This window comes from Artemia sp. Qi Xiang Cuo, unplaced genomic scaffold (assembly GCF_049724085.1).
Source record: "Artemia sp. Qi Xiang Cuo unplaced genomic scaffold, ASM4972408v1 HiC_scaffold_2778, whole genome shotgun sequence".
NCBI classification, from domain to species: Eukaryota; Metazoa; Arthropoda; class Branchiopoda; order Anostraca; family Artemiidae; genus Artemia; species Artemia sp. Qi Xiang Cuo.
The window spans coordinates 52,527-61,558 of record NW_028300176.1 but is presented as its reverse complement, the minus strand read 5'-3'; the positions used below and the strand labels follow the sequence as shown (position 1 = coordinate 61,558).

Sequence of the window (9,032 nt, the reverse complement as noted above, 5' to 3'; positions counted from 1 at the left end):
TAGAACTCCCGAATGATCTGTTGGTCTATTTAATGCACATGGACACAAATGAAAACAATGAAAATAACACAGTATTTGAATTGAAATTTCTAAGCACAAAGGTGTTAACATGGGAAGTTCATCGCCTCAATACCATGCTAGCGTGATTGGAAACACGGATGAAACTACCGAAAGATACGGCAATCTTGAAACTGAACATAAATGAGCATGGAAAGAATCATATTTATAAATAGAATTAAAATGTCTTTGCAGCAAGACCTATAGTAAACCACCCTGTGTTAAAAGTTTATTCCCTTGAAAGTATATATATATAATGAAGATACAATAAATTAAGCAACTTGATGAATTAGGGTATATCCTATGATAAGTTAAACCATATAATTACCTCAACGTTCTCGTGTAAAAGAATAATTTTTGCATTAATGCAGAGTCTGTTAATTTTACTTAGAAGAATGTCAATAGAGTCTTTAAAAGATTGATAATAAAAATACACTGGTGGCCTATATTGTGTACGTTGTTTTGTGTGCAGAGATGCACTGGCAGTGTATTTTTGTTACGTTAAAATGCTTACTTATTTATGTGCTATTTATTGAACAGAATACAAAAAATATTTACGCCCTCTGGCAATTGTTCATTAAGTGTTTGAAGTATATCCCGACTACTCATAACAGTATATAATCACTAGAGTAGAAATAGAATATCCATAATATTTCCAATTTTAAAGACGTTTTTCACCAACAAAGACTGTACTATGCTTCTAAAACAGTCTTGTTTAGTTAATGATGTAAAATAGTTCGAAAATTAAATCAACAAAAAATCATCATAAAACGGTCCAATTTAAAATTATAAGAAAAAAAAGAAAAATTAGTAAAACAAATTTTCCAAAAATAGATAAAATTAATAACAGATTAATTTTAGAAACAAGAAAAAAGATGAGGCTTAAGAACATCATCATAATCCTCGTTGTTCACGCAGCAGCCCAAGATATCGTGAAACATGGAGTTATATTTAAGCATGAAAATTCGCTCCTGGCAAGCCATAATGCATGAAAAATTTTTACGAAATTGGATCCCAAACCATTTGAAACCTTATTTCAACAAGTAACGAGACTGGAGAAAAATACAAACGAACTTAAGGAATCCATATTTCAATTCCTAAGGTCAGATAAAGGATTACAGGCCAGTAAAATGATGCATAGTAAAGACAACAAAGAATTCCAAGCTCCAACTCTCCCAAAAATAAAATCAAAATTTATAATAGATGATTTTGACAAAAGAATGGCGGAAATAGACATGACACTAGGAACCAGTACCAGAGAAAATAGAAAGAAAAGGTCAACAAATAACGTTGAGCGCTTATCGAAAGATATTACCGAGATGAGACCCGTAGAAAATACCAAACCATTGACTCCAAGGAAAGGAAAACTTTACGATGGAAATTACGCAATGCTAAATGAATTACCGAGCCTATGGACTTTTCTCAAGGAATTGTGGCAGAATCATGCTGAGAAAAATGTTACAAAGAAAATATTATTAAAACACGCAAAGGAGAAGGACTACAGACCAGTTATTAACCTAAAAGAGTTGAAATTTTCAAATACACAGCAAGACAATAGAAACGAAAACCCTATCAAGAGGAAAGAAAAAGACACAAAAACAACCACGCCTGTTTATGAAAATCAATAAGAGAAATACAATCTTCAATGTCAGAAACTACGACGACCACAGTCCCAGAAAAGAGCACATTTAGTGAACATTCACCTGAAAATTTGACCACACTGACCTATCTGAAACCGACAATAATAACAAAATGGACTTGGTCTAAAGGGCCCACGTTTACGCGAACCCATCCGAAATTCAAATTTACTATAGGTATGAAGGCAGGGACTCCAGTAAGACGTACCAATATACAAACAATAAAAGTACAAGCGGTTAAACCAGAAGAACATAAAAATAGTAATAAAAAAGAAGAAGAAAATGACTACGTACACCAGAAATGTTGGACCATAAACGGCAAACGCGCTTGTGCTAGATTAGCAATGGCCGAAGAGCCAGCAAAAGAAGATATTGAACCATTACCTGATTTAAGCGAGAAAAACGCCCAAAAAGTGTCAACCCACCAGGCATTTTTAATATTATACAGACAAAGATTACAAGTCTTGTTTGAACTATTTAATACAGAAATACAAAATTAAAACAAAGTACGACTCGAATTTTTGAAGTATTTTTTCGAAGAAGCAAATATCGGAGATCGACAAGCCTAATTCCCATCATAGGAGAACTCGCCTCCCGCCTTTTTGGTTTAACAACGGAAGCAGACCTGAATATTCTAAGGGAAAACGTGAAAAAACTGAATAATGCCATGAATATAACATTACACGTCCAGAAAATACAAGCGAGTATAGCTAACTACCAAAGAGATAAAGTAGAAATGATATCCAAGAAAATCTCGAAAACTGTAATCGTGATGAATTACTTAAGGAATGAAGTAGATCGTGGGGTGACAGATTCAAGCCTTACCATGGTTTCATTCGATATGATTACAATGTCACTGCTAAATCTAGCAACTGAAGTTAACAAATTTGAGTTCGCTTTATTTGCCCTCACGGGAGGAACCTTGTCATACGACCTGGTAGACCCTTCCAACTTAAAAAGCATCCTCGATGAAATTAAAACACACCTAACATTTGGTTTACATTTACCGATAGAAGCAGAAGTGTCAAATTTATTCCTTTACTATACAAAGCTAAAAGTACACATCACGGAAATAAATGAACAATTATTCGCAGTGGTGACAATTCCATTGATAAACCAACAATCGATATATGACTTGTACAAAATCTCGACCTTCCCCGCTAACATAAAGAAAACGAACTCATTTATGACTATCACACCCGAAGCTGACCATTTACTTGTTGATCAAGATAAACGGAAATATGCCCTAGCAAACCCCCACGGTTTATAAGAGTGTGTGTCATTCAAAAACCTAGTTTGCCAACTTACGTTACCCATTTACAATGTAAAATCTGGATCCTGTATGTTAGATATATTCTTAAAAGACACGCAACAAGAAGAAAGACCCGATTCGTGCGAAGCCTAAATAGGAAGTAATAAACGAGAAGTATTCATAAACCTTAGGAAAGACCTTTGGTTATTTTCTGTTCCAAGAGAAACTGTTGGAACTTTATCTTGCTACAATAATACGGAGAAAATTGACCCAAGCTATAGGACCGAATTACTACTACAAGACGTTGGTACGATAACCATAAAACAAGGATGTCGACTCGTAACTAAAGTATCAACAGTTCAAACACCGTTAATTACCACGAGTACTAATATAATAAGTCCTAAAATAATCAATTTTAAGGCAATCAACCTGTCGTATACTATTCCAAATATAGAGAGCGAGGAAATAAAAACCTCAATATGGTCAAAAATAGAAAATAATAAAGGAACGTCGACACTTACAAAAATAAAAGAAGCATTAGATTCCCAGATCCCCTTATTTACCAATGAAGACCAGAGATTAATGTACGTAGATGAGAGATACGGATTATTCTCAACCAATTTTTGGTGGAACATACTACTGACTGTATGTGTCGTTTTCGCGATTTCCTTAACTATAAGAGCCTTACTGAATTTCAATTATGGAAGAATTTTGAGAATAAGAAGGCAAGTCCCAAAGGAAGACCACGAAGAAGTGGCAGAAATGCAAAAGTTAAACCTAGAACCCCATGAAATCGCTTAAGCCCAGAAAAAGGGAAGACATTAGAAAACGAATGGATATATTGAGGTCTCCATTCGTCCTTACTATGTCTATCTCCCTCCATGTAGTATCGTTTATGTAAAACCGTGTGGCTATGACGCTGCAACATGCGTTTCTTTTACAGCACGGACGTGCGTGAACAATGCAGGCATGAAATGTATTGTAAAGTCAGACCTCAAATTTAATGATGTAGCGTAGAATTTGTTTAAATGAGTATTATAAATCTATGTAAAAATAGTTAGGCGTTAAAAGAGATCCAAACAAAGTATATACAATAGCATATGCTAAGGAGCATAATGTGAAACCTTGCTTAATGAGAATTAATTTCCTGTATTGTTATTATATCATGATAACCTAGGAGATATTTCTATGTTTAGGAATTTCCAAGGGAAACCTTATAAATGCTCCCACACATGTAATAAAAAAGGTAACTTTGTTAAAAGTCAATGTATGTTGTAATAATGTCAGTGTATTTAAGTTGCCTTATAGAACAAAATGTACCCAGTTGATACATGACCCAATTGTATCATGATCATCCATCTTAAGGAACATGTGATTCTGCCAAGTTATTTTATTTCAGGAATTGGAACAACATACTAATCAGGACAATGCATTAACCAGTGAAAGCATATCCCAGTAGCACCTATTTTAATTCACGTCTCAACCAACGAAGAGTACTCGCCATAAAGCCCAAGGAAGCCTCATCCAAACTTCGCACATCAAATTACGGATACATTTCGATCAAGGAAACGATGATCGTTCAACGAAGAAAAATTTCTTCAATTACAAATTGTATTATATATCAGGTAACAAGTCTCAAATATCAAGTACTTTATAAACATAACAATCCTGAGAATTCTATTATCACATAAGACATGAATGAATATATCATCTTTAATAATAAAATTGATGAACCCACTTTACCACGTTGAGTGTGTTAAAGAATCAAAGTAAGAAAAGTTTTACACATCGACGATTTACACTTCAAGTCACCTTCGAATATTTCTCCATTTCGAAGTTACAGAGACAATAGATACATTACCGTAAACATTATGAGATAATTATTGAAGTACGAACTTGAAAACCGAATCATAGAAATCAAAGTAATTCTAGTAACAACCCCAGAGTGACAATGTACTCCTACCACGAATCATAGACAGAATGTTAAAGGAGTTACTAAATTTTAATGTCAACGTGCCCCAAATTCTAACGACATTCCCCCGCGATTTACCAAGGAATAACTATATAAGCTAATGGAAACTAGCCATGCATGCACAATTTTATGAACTATAATGGTTAAGTGCACGAAGAAACAGTTTTAGCAACAAATACATTATCTCCATAATGAAAGTAACCAAAAGGTAACATGCTATATCCCGCTGTCTTTAAATAATCAGAATCTCTGTCATCAACGCAATCCCAGTGCTCAAGACTTTAACAACAAAGCACCCTACAAGACATTTAAAAACAACAGGTGAGAACGAACCCTAATGGTGAAATTCTACGCACCTGCAATCAGAGATTTAATCATTTTGTCTGGGATGAACGCATCTATAATGTGACACTAACCTGTGAAGAAACCATATATGAAGTATCTTTTCTGTTTCAACAATACTAGCGAAGGACCATAATTTACAGCAATAAAAAGCGAGTACACTAAAGGATACGTATAGTGGTAAAATAGGTGTGAACTTATATCACGTTTTATTAACCTTGATAATTCAATGATATTCATATTATATTATTGGTGTTTAGATAACAAAACCCAGTGAAAATATTTCTATTACCAGTGAAAATGGTAATCTAATAGTGAGTGTTATGAATTATTCATGTATGTGTCACTATATATTTAGCTAGAATCATGTGTAGTATTGTCATATTATTCGTTTAATTTAGCATAAGACAGGAAACATAGTTATTCTGTAGCTAACATAAGATAGAAAAAATATAAAAGATAATCTTGAAAAAAAAAAAAAAATTTTAGTAGTAATAGAGTAAGCTCAAGCTTACCAAATATTGATAGAAATATAGGAATTATCACTGTTAGATGTAGAAAAAAAAACCTCGGAGTAAGTAGCTATCTTAGTCCGATAGAGGAAACTTAGCAGACTTAAACTAAGAAAAGTAATATAGAAAGAATTTTAATCGCTTAAGATCAAATAGACTTATAATAAAACAAAATCAGTTAAAATTGTATGGAACCAATAGTAAGCAAATTTCAAAATAATTTAAAACCCGAAGGCAAGCAAATACTAATAACGGGACGTTATTCAAAATTGGGATGGGTGATATGTACCATGTATAATGTTTACTTTAAAATATGAAAGGTTTACTTTATTCTAAATACGTTTCCGATGTAAATCAAACCCCCTTAATTAAGCTTGGAAATCTGCCTTAAACTCTCATTTATTTATCAGCCAAATATCCCTTTAAAAAGTTCAAAGCAAAATGTGATTAATTTCAAATACCAAGAACTTCAAGAACACCCTGTTGTACTCTGTATAGATCCGCATTCTTTGTTCTACAAAACAAAGGAATCTTGAACATTTCCAAGCGCTTTTGACAGATCTGAAAAGCAGAAAAATACGGGTTTTTTGCAAGTATAATACTAATGAGATGGATTAGAATTTCGCAGAAGTATTTTGAAAAACAGAGTGGGACATTGTTTTAAACTTAGTTTGGTAAATTTAGAAGTACTCTCAGGAATGTGTATGTTTAATGATCAGAATATCGCGGAAAAAAACCATTGGGTAGACAGTCGACATAATGAACCCAGTGCGTCAGCATAATGATAAAATAGCGGGCCCTCCGTGTGGAGATGAACCAATTAGAAAATAGTGTTTATTGCTCAGAAGCAAAATTCATGTTATATAGTTGTGAAGAAGTGTTTTTCGGGGCATTACTGTATCACTGTATTATCGTCATTCCTGTATAAGACATTGCTGTATTTGCCTTTGCCTATTGAAGTTTGAAGCCGTATGTTTGATCATGTAAGTCTAATAAACCCATTACTTTTCTATTTTTACAGTTTTATTTTATATGTTCGTATCTAGATTTCAAGAGTAGCCCTCTAGTTCGTATGTTATCCATTGGTACGCTCCCAGGAATCTGATGACCTATGAAGAATGTGTACGGGATTTATTTGACTAGCTCCCTATTTCAAACTCCCCCCATGACATCCGGTGTAGTTTAAATGCCACATTTGGCAGAGTTAAAAGGTAATATTTAGAACGGTTGTAACTTCGGATTGAAGCCTCTCTGATCAAGTTGGTCACTTCAAAAGGAAAGTCAAATTCATTAGTTAACCTATTTTCATTATGGTTTTCTCCATTTCGTTGTTGTTCTTTGCATTTTCAGTGTAACCATTTATTTGTTGTTGACTCCAAACTCCGAATTCGGCCCTTTGTGGGCTTGTGATAGCGATTTTTTAGGCAAATATCTCTCTCTCTCTCCTCTATGCGCCGCATCCAAACTCTCTCCTTTTTGTAGGTTCATCAAGACGAAATACCATGCGCATCAGCCAGATAAACTACTTGATTTCTTCGATGCAATTGGCAGTGACTTGTCAGATATGGAAGTATCTGAAGATGACGATGAAGAATACTTATCAGAAACAAATGGAACAAAACTAACACCACTAAAGACACTCGATCCTTATGAAGTGTCTTCTGATTCAAGCGACCCCGATGATATGCCACTCATATCCCAGGCTGGGCCTAAGACCGTTACTCAACAGCGAGTGATATGGAAAAGAAAACGGTTTATCCCGATCATTCCAGCTTGGTCTGATACTGCAACAGCTGCCAACGAACAACTATCAACACCCTTTCAATACTTCTGTAAGTACATTGATAGCGATTTCTTCCATTTGGCTGCCATCGAAACAAATAGATACAGTACTCAGCAGAATGTAAATAATCCCATTGTAACCAATCCTACAGAAATGCGCAAGTTCGTTGGCATTCACTTGGTGATGGGCTGCATGAAATTTCCAAGGTACCGATGGTATTGGAGCCAGGCAACTAGGGTTTCCCTCATTGCGGATGCCATGGGTCTAAACCGTTTTATGAGGCTGAGAGCCTGCTTTCACTTGGTTGACAACGAAACTGCCAAAGATCCGAACAACCGTCTCTGGAAAGTTCAGCCAGTTATAGATAGGGTGCTAGCACGATGCCAGCAGCTGCTTTCCCATGAAAATGTTTCTATAGATGAGCAAATGTGCCCATTTACAGGTCAGCTTGAGATTAAACAGTACATTAGAGGAAAGCCCTGTCCATGGGGGATCAAGCTGTATTTACTCTGCAATTCTGATGGCTTGGTCCTAAACTTTGACGTGTATCAGGGAAAGACGACAATCAGTCCTGAAGAATACAAGGCAGTGGGGGTTGGGGGTGGCATTGTCATGAAGCTTATGACAGGAAGAAAGATTCCAAAAGGGACCAAGCTCTACACCGACAATTTCTTTACGTCAATCCCCTTGCTCCAAGCTCTGAGACAGGAAGGATGGTATGGAACTGGTACTGTTCGCGCCAATCGAATGGCTCGGTGCCCCGTCAAGCCAGAAAAAGAGATGAAAAAAGAAGGTCGAGGAGCAATGGAAGAAATTGTACTAGGTGCAGACGAGCTGGTTATAGTCCGATGGCTTGACAACAACATCGTTTCTATGGCCTCAAACTTGGTTGGGATCGGTGAAATAGGACATGCACGACGGTGGTCGAAAGCCGAAAGTAGATACATACAAGTTCCACAACCAGAAGTTATTAGAAGATATAATACCAGTATGGGTGGGGTGGATAAAGTCGACCACCTGATGAGTTTGCATCGTACCTTCATCCGATCTCGAAAGTGGCCACTGCGATTGATTTTTCACATGATTGATCTAGCAGTCACAAATTCATGGATGGAATACATCAGAGACTGCCAATCCTTATCTCTGGGTAGAAGAGACAAGCTGGATCTTGTTGCTTTCCGGAAGGAGGTCGCCTGTGCCCTAATACAAGCACACACGTCAACACTTCGATCAGTTGGTCGACCAAGGGAATCAAACGTGGAAACAGAAGAGCAAACAACGGTAGGGAGTGAAGCGGAAGATCAGCTGCAAGCCCGTGTCTGATGCGACGTTGCGATGGATATCATCACTGGCCTGTAAATACAGGGGACAAGCACGCCCAGAGATGCAAGATGGACGGCTGCAAGCTAAAAACCACAACTAGATGTCAAAAATGCAATGTCGAGCTCTGCTTTCGGGGCGAAAGAAATTGTTTCAA

At 36.2% G+C, this 9,032-nt stretch overlaps 1 pseudogene; it reads left to right on the top strand.

The window, feature by feature from the left end:
• Positions 1–882: 882 nt before the first annotated feature.
• Positions 883–2,486, top strand: LOC148938777 (uncharacterized; annotated as a pseudogene).
• Positions 2,487–9,032: the final 6,546 nt, after the last annotated feature.